The sequence below is a fragment of the Anopheles stephensi genome, unplaced genomic scaffold (genome assembly GCF_013141755.1).
Source record: "Anopheles stephensi strain Indian unplaced genomic scaffold, UCI_ANSTEP_V1.0 ucontig192, whole genome shotgun sequence".
Lineage (NCBI taxonomy): Eukaryota > Metazoa > Arthropoda > Insecta > Diptera > Culicidae > Anopheles > Anopheles stephensi.
The window spans coordinates 47,501-55,000 of record NW_023405116.1 but is presented as its reverse complement, the minus strand read 5'-3'; the positions used below and the strand labels follow the sequence as shown (position 1 = coordinate 55,000).

The following is a 7,500-nucleotide window of genomic DNA, read 5'->3' as shown; positions in this document are numbered from 1 at the left end:
GCCAATAACCACACGAGCAAAGGTTGTTCAGGAGGATGTCAGATTATCGATGTACATCGTACACCAACATTTGACGTACCGAGGCATTACACCCCGCACGCCCCCAACAGGACCAATCAAGGCTCGCATACGACCTGCGACTTACTGCGGCTCCCTGAAGGTCCCCGTAGGACGACCATCACCAGTTAAGGTGTAGTTGACTTGTCAGGGCACGGTAGTCCCCACAAGTCCCCGATTATTCGTGGATATCGTCCTACGATTGTTTCTGACTCCTTTTGCTCCCCGCAGGTCCCCGTAGGACGACCATCACCAGTTAAGGTGTAGTTGACTTGTCAGGGCACGGTAGTCCCCACAAGTCCCCGATTATTCGTGGATATCGTCCTACGAGTTTTTGTGACCCTTGGGTTCCCGGCAGGTCCCCGTAGGACAACCATCACCAGTTAAGGTGTAGTTGACTTGTCAGGGCACGGTGGTCCCCACAAGTCCCCGATTATTCGGAGATATTGTCCTACGAGTTTTTGTGACCCTTTTGTTCCCCGCAGGTCCCCGTAGGACGACCATCACCAGTTAAGGTGTAGTTGACTTGTCAGGGCACGGTAGTCCCCACAAGTCCCCGATTATTCGTGGATATCGTCCTACGAGTTTTTGTGACCCTTGGGTTCCCGAACTTTGCTACGATGGTTCTGCCTCCAGAGGAGACTTATGAACACTTCGTATCATTTCTTACACCGAACCATGGGATCGCGAGATTGCTCCCGGATCCCTAATCACCTTACATTTTCGTTTCGTTTCCGTACACTACGATGAGCTAATTCAATTTGTTTGTTCGTCTGGCGAACGTTTTATTGCGGAATTACCGCGGTACTTCCAGCCGGGTATGGCTGCCGTACGACCTACAGGATAGATCATCGAACCACTTTTCGTGCATATTGTCCGTCGAGGGTATCACCTCGATACCCCCAACAGACCTTTGGACACTTCCTCACTACTCCTTGGAGCAGCAATCAGGGAACCATATAGTAGGAACAGCCGAATATGGAACTCTTTTCGTACTTTGGACACCTCCTATAACTTGTATGGCGACTTCGGGGACCTTCATTTCGTTCTCAGTTGGTACCCCTATTTCGGTCTTTGGACACCTCGTCTTACCCGTATAACTCACTTTAGGTCCACTTATTTGCCTGATATCTCATCGTGAACCCGTTTTTCGTACACCGTACACACCTAGGAACACCACATATGCGTTTCCCTTTCGATCGTGAAGTTTTCAAATTTTTCGATTTTTGGTCCTAGAAATTCATGAACGGTGGGAGACCAAAATTTTTCATAAAAAAAAAATTTTCACCGTTTGACCATAAAAACCTTCTTTTCGTACATACCCCATCATTTCTTCACGTTTTAGGCCATTTCTGAAATTTTCGCTTCGATAGTGTGTCCCCTATAATACAAAATGAACATTTTGCATCTCCCACAAGTGGCCATTTTTTTCCGCCACTGAAGAACACGACCTCGGGAACTCGGACCTAGGACGTGGCCATGTAAGTCATAGGCCACCCCAACTTTTGCAAAATACTGTTTCTTTTCACTTTTCATGATCTAAGGCGCGTTCCGACGGCGTTTTGAACAAATTTATGAGAAAAAAAATTTTGACCCTCGGACCAAAATTTTTTCGTTCGGGGCCCCATGGCCTATGGCCAGTATGGGAACTCGGGATGCCGATATGACAAAATTTGTCAAAAAATCACTAAAAAGTCGCTATGGCCCATTATTTAGAGCTTGTTGAGACCTTTCTAAAACACCTTGGTTGACCCCTGTCCGATAAGTAGTTTTCGAGATATTCGAGAATATGTGATTTTTTGGGACTTAGAAAATTTTTGACCCGTACCCTAAGAAAAAGTGATTTTTTCATAGGACAATTTTTTCTTCGCAAATACTGTTTGGTTTCACTTTTCATTATTAGAAACGCGTTCCGAAGCCATTTTCATCAAAATCTCGTGAAAAAAAAATTTCACCCCCGGACCAAAAGTTGGCCGTTCGGTGCCCTATGGCCTATGGCCAGTATGGGAACCAAGGATGCCGATATGCGAAAAAGTGTCAAAAAATCACTTGAAAGTCGCTATGGCTCATTAAATAGAGCTTGTAAAGACCTTTCTAAAACACCTTGGTTGACCCCTGTCCGATACGTAGTTTTCGAGATATTCGAGAATAAGTGATTTTTTGGGACTTAGAAAATTTTTGACCCGTACCCTAAGAAAAAGTGATTTTTTCATAGGACAATTTTTTCTTCGCAAATACTGTTTGGTTTCACTTTTCATTATTAGAAACGCGTTCCGAAGCCATTTTCATCAAAATCTCGTGAAAAAAAATTTCACCCCCGGACCAGAAGTTGGCCGTTCGGTGCCCTATGACCTATGGCCAGTATGGGAACCAAGGATGCCGATATGCGAAAAAGTGTCAAAAAATCACTTGAAAGTCGCTATGGCTCATTAAATAGAGCTTGTAAAGACCTTTCTAAAACACCTTGGTTGACCCCTGTCCGATAAGTAGTTTTCGAGATATTCGAGAAAATGTGATTTTTTGGGACTTAGAAAATTTTTGACCCGTACCCTAAGAAAAAGTGATTTTTTCATAGGACAATTTTTTCTTCGCAAATACTGTTTGGTTTCACTTTTCATTATTAGAAACGCGTTCCGAAGCCATTTTCATCAAAATCTCGTGAAAAAAAAATTTCACCCCCGGACCAAAAGTTGGCCGTTCGGTGCCCTATGGCCTATGGCCAGTATGGGAACCAAGGATGCCGATATGCGAAAAAGTGTCAAAAAATCACTTGAAAGTCGCTATGGCTCATTAAATAGAGCTTGTAAAGACCTTTCTAAAACACCTTGGTTGACCCCTGTCCGATACGTAGTTTTCGAGATATTCGAGAATAAGTGATTTTTTGGGACTTAGAAAATTTTTGACCCGTACCCTAAGAAAAAGTGATTTTTTCATAGGACAATTTTTTCTTCGCAAATACTGTTTGGTTTCACTTTTCATTATTAGAAACGCGTTCCGAAGCCATTTTCATCAAAATCTCGTGAAAAAAAAATTTCACCCCCGGACCAAAAGTTGGCCGTTCGGTGCCCTATGGCCTATGGCCAGTATGGAACCAAGGATGCCGATATGCGAAAAAGTGTCAAAAAATCACTTGAAAGTCGCTATGGCTCATTAAATAGAGCTAGTAAAGACCTTTCTAAAACACCTTGGTTGACCCCTGTCCGATAAGTAGTTTTCGAGATATTCGAGAATATGTGATTTTTTGGGACTTAGAAAATTTTCGACCATGACATATATGAAAAGTGAATTTTTCATAGGACCAAAAAGTTTGTCCAAATAGGGTTTTGGTTCACTTTTTATGGTCAGATAAGTGATCCGATGCTATTTTCATGATCATTAGAGGGATTTCACGCTGTGACCAAAAATTTTCATACTTCATACTTGTCCCCGTGCCGTACATGGGAGGACCGGGGGAACATGTCTTCGTAAGTCGTGATGTTCAGTGACGGATTTCTGGGACTTAGAAAAAAAATGTGCTCTCAGGCACATTATATGTTTCATACACACATGATTTTCATTCTTCATACTTGTCCCGGTGCCGTATATGGGAGGACCGGGGGAACATGTCTTCGTAAGTCGTGATGTTCAGTGACGGATTTCTGGGACTTAGAAAAAAAATGTGCTCTCAGGCACATTATATGTTTCATACACACATGATTTTCATTCTTCATACTTGTCCCCGTGCCGTACATGGGAGGACCGGGGGAACATGTCTTCGTAAGTCGTGATGTTCAGTGACGGATTTCTGGGACTTAGAAAAAAAATGTGCTCTCAGGCACATTATATGTTTCATACACACATGATTTTCATTCTTCATACTTGTCCCCGTGCCGTACATGGGAGGACCGGGGGAAGATGTGTTTGTAAGTCGTGATGTTCAGTGACGGATTTCTGGGACTTAGAAAAATAAATGTACCCTTAGGCACATTATTTGTATCAATAATTGTATCCCCAGCCTTTCATGGGGAACTTTTCCGTATTCCCGGACTTGTACATTTTTCGGGTTCCACCTCCCGACAATGTATCTCTACTGTGCATTACGTACCTTATAACGCACGGCACCCATTGGGTGACTCCACTTAACCATCTTTCGATAATGCCCGTGTTGCAGATATAATCCCAACACCTACCAGGCTTTATATGTACATCGAACGTTACATACGATGCACCCCGTATTCCCGGACTTGTACATTTTTCGGTTTCCACCTCCCGACAATGTATCTCTACTGTGCATTACGTACCTTATAACACACGGCACCCTTTGGGTGACTCCACTTAACCATCTTTCGATAATGCCCGTGTTGCAGATATAATCCCAACACCTACCAGGCTTTATATGTACATCGAACGTTACATACGATGCACCCCGTATTCCCAGACTTGTACATTTTTCGGGTTCCACCTCCCGATAATGTATCTCTACTGTGCATTACGTACCTGATAACGCACGGCACCCATTGGGTGACTCCACTTAACCATCTTTCGATAATGCCCGTGTTGCAGATATAATCCCAACACCTACCAGGCTTTATATGTACATCGAACGTTACATACGATGCACCCCGTATTCCCGGACTTGTACATTTTTCGGGTTCCACCTCCCGATAATGTATCTCTACTGTGCATTACGTACCTTATAACGCACGGCACCCATTGGGTGACTCCACTTAACCATCTTTCGATAATGCCCGTGTTGCAGATATAATCCCAACACCTACCAGGCTTTATATGTACATCGAACGTTACATACGATGCACCCCGTATTCCCGGACTTGTACATTTTTCGGGTTCCACCTCCCGATAATGTATCTCTACTGTGCATTACGTACCTTATAACGCACGGCACCCATTGGGTGACTCCACTTAACCATCTTTCGATAATGCCCGTGTTGCAGATATAATCCCAACACCTACCAGGCTTTATATGTACATCGAACGTTACATACGATGCACCCCGTATTCCCGGACTTGTACATTTTCTTGTACATACTACCGGGCCAGGACGTGCCTTGCGTCCACCATAACACCACCAGGCGTAGGTCGCCTGAGAGGATCGATGCGAACGCATCTCTACAACTTGAAACTCCTAGCCTGAAGTCCCGTCGTTTGCGGGCGGTCGGTGGGCATCGAAACTAGTCAAGTCCACGGTCGGCGAGGTCGGCGGCCACCGGCGTTCCCTATGGTCAGGTACTAACACGTGCAGTGCGACCCCGCGCGATGCGGCCCAGTCTATGAAGCGGGGATGAGGCGCCAGGCTGCAGAGGCAGTTCCAGCGGATCTCGGAGGGTTGTTAGGCCCGCTAGCTTCCGATTGCCCATTAGGTTTTGAAGCGCTATCAGCTCGGATTGGTTACGACCTTAGAGGCGTTCAGGCATAATCCAGCGGACGTAGCGTCATACCAAAGTCCGGTCGAACTAGTATTGAGCCAGTGGTCCGTACCTGTGGTTCCTCTCGTACTGCACAGGAGTTCCGTTACGATAGCACGTATTAGCACACACCAGTAGGGTAAAACTAACCTGTCTCACGACGGTCTAAACCCAGCTCACGTTCCCTTGAAAGGGTGAACAATCCTACGCTTGGGGAATTTTGCTTCACAATGATAGGAAGAGCCGACATCGAAGGATCAAAAAGTCACGTCGCTATGAACGCTTGGCGACCACAAGCCAGTTATCCCTGTGGCAGCGCTCGCACAACATCGCGAGGCGAGAATCTGATGGGAACGGTCAACCATCTCGGGCTGCTGACGCTGAACCTTGGAAGCGAGCCAACGTTCACCGGCAACGGAGTCGCACGTGAAAGCGTGATCGACGTGAGCTTTGCCTCGCCAAGCGTCGCAGTTCCGGGTGAATGGAGTATCGTCAACAAATACTCTGGCAGTGACCACAGGTACATCGCATACAGCGTAGCCATTCCAAGTAGGCGAACAAGCCAGAGTGGACGACATCAGCAGCATCAACGCCAGCTACAGCGACGAGGAGGGCTGCACAACACCAGCGGCCTAGCAAGGCACGCCGGAGTGAGGTGGAAGACGGCACAGTTCGATCGCGAGTGCTTTGAGATAGCGCTCTCAAACAGCCGCTTCAGCCTCGCATCAACTCCGGACGAACTGCTCGTCGGCTTAACTGCTGCTTGTGACGGGGTCATGCAGCGAGTCACCGGGCCAACCTTTCGTGTCTCGCCGAAGATGTACTGGTGGACGCCTGAGATCGAGCGGTTGCGGGAGTGCTGCGCAGTCGCTGAGGGACAACGCCATCGGGCTACCACTCCTGAAGATCGAGCCGTCGCATCTTCCGATCTTCTTCGGCAACGCGGGCTGCTTGCGCAGGAAATCCTCCACAGCAAGGAACGATGCATGCAGGAGCTGATCGATAGCGTGGAGGATGATGTGTTCGGGATGGGGTACAAGGTGGTGATGGCCAAACTGCGCAGTCGCACACCACCTGAGACTGATCGCGCAGTTCTACAGCCGATTGTAGACACCCTATTCCCGACACATCCGCCGTTCGAGTGGCCAGCGATTGAGATGGACGACGAAGCGGATGTATCACCGATCACCAGCGAGGAGGTGATTATGGCCGCAACGAGGATGGCGTCGTCAAAAGCTCCGGGACTTGACGGCATCCCAAATGCAGCGCTAAAGGAAGCAGTGCGCCAGCACCCGGAGGTGTTCGCGCGAGTCTACGGCGATCTTCTGCAGCGCGGCGAGTTCCCGAGGCCATGGAAGAAGGCGCGGTTGGTGCTGATTGCCAAGCCAGGCAAGCCAGCTGGGGACCCGTCTTCGTATCGCCCGCTGCTCATGCTGGGAGCGGTTTCCAAGGTGTTCGAGAGGCTAATCCTCAACCGTCTCAACGACCACCTGGAAGAGAGCAATGCCATCTTGCTCTCACCATCCCAGTATGGCTTTCGTCGTGGGAGATCAACGGTGCAGGCGATCCAGCGCGTCGTCGAACTAGGCCAGCAAGCCCGGTCCTTCCATCGCACCAACTCGCGGGATCCCAGATGTCTGATGGTGGCAGCATTGGATGTCAGGAACGCGTTCAACGCAGCGAGTTGGCAGGCGATTGCACTAGCTCTGCAGGAGAAGCGTGTCCCTGCAACGCTTCAAAGAGTTCTGAGGAGTTATTTCTCAGAACGAGAGCTAGTGTACGAGACCAGCGAGGGACCGGTGCGGCGATCAACATCGGCGGGCGTTCCACAGGGATCGATTCTCGGTCCCACCCTGTGGAACGTGATGTATGACGGCGTGCTGCGACTGGAGTTGCCCCAGGGGACGGAGCTGGTGGGCTTCGCCGACGATTTAGTCGTCTTGGCGAAAGGCACCACACCACAGGCGGCGGCGGAAGCGGCGGAGACGGCGATAGCGGCGATAAGCGCCTGGATGACGGCGCACCATCTCGAGCTCGC

The 7,500-nt window shown here is 48.4% G+C and overlaps 1 pseudogene; it reads right to left on the bottom strand.

Moving 5' to 3' along the window:
• Positions 1–5,117: 5,117 nt before the first annotated feature.
• Positions 5,118–7,500, bottom strand: part of LOC118515817 — a 7,549-nt pseudogene continuing 5,166 nt past the window's right edge.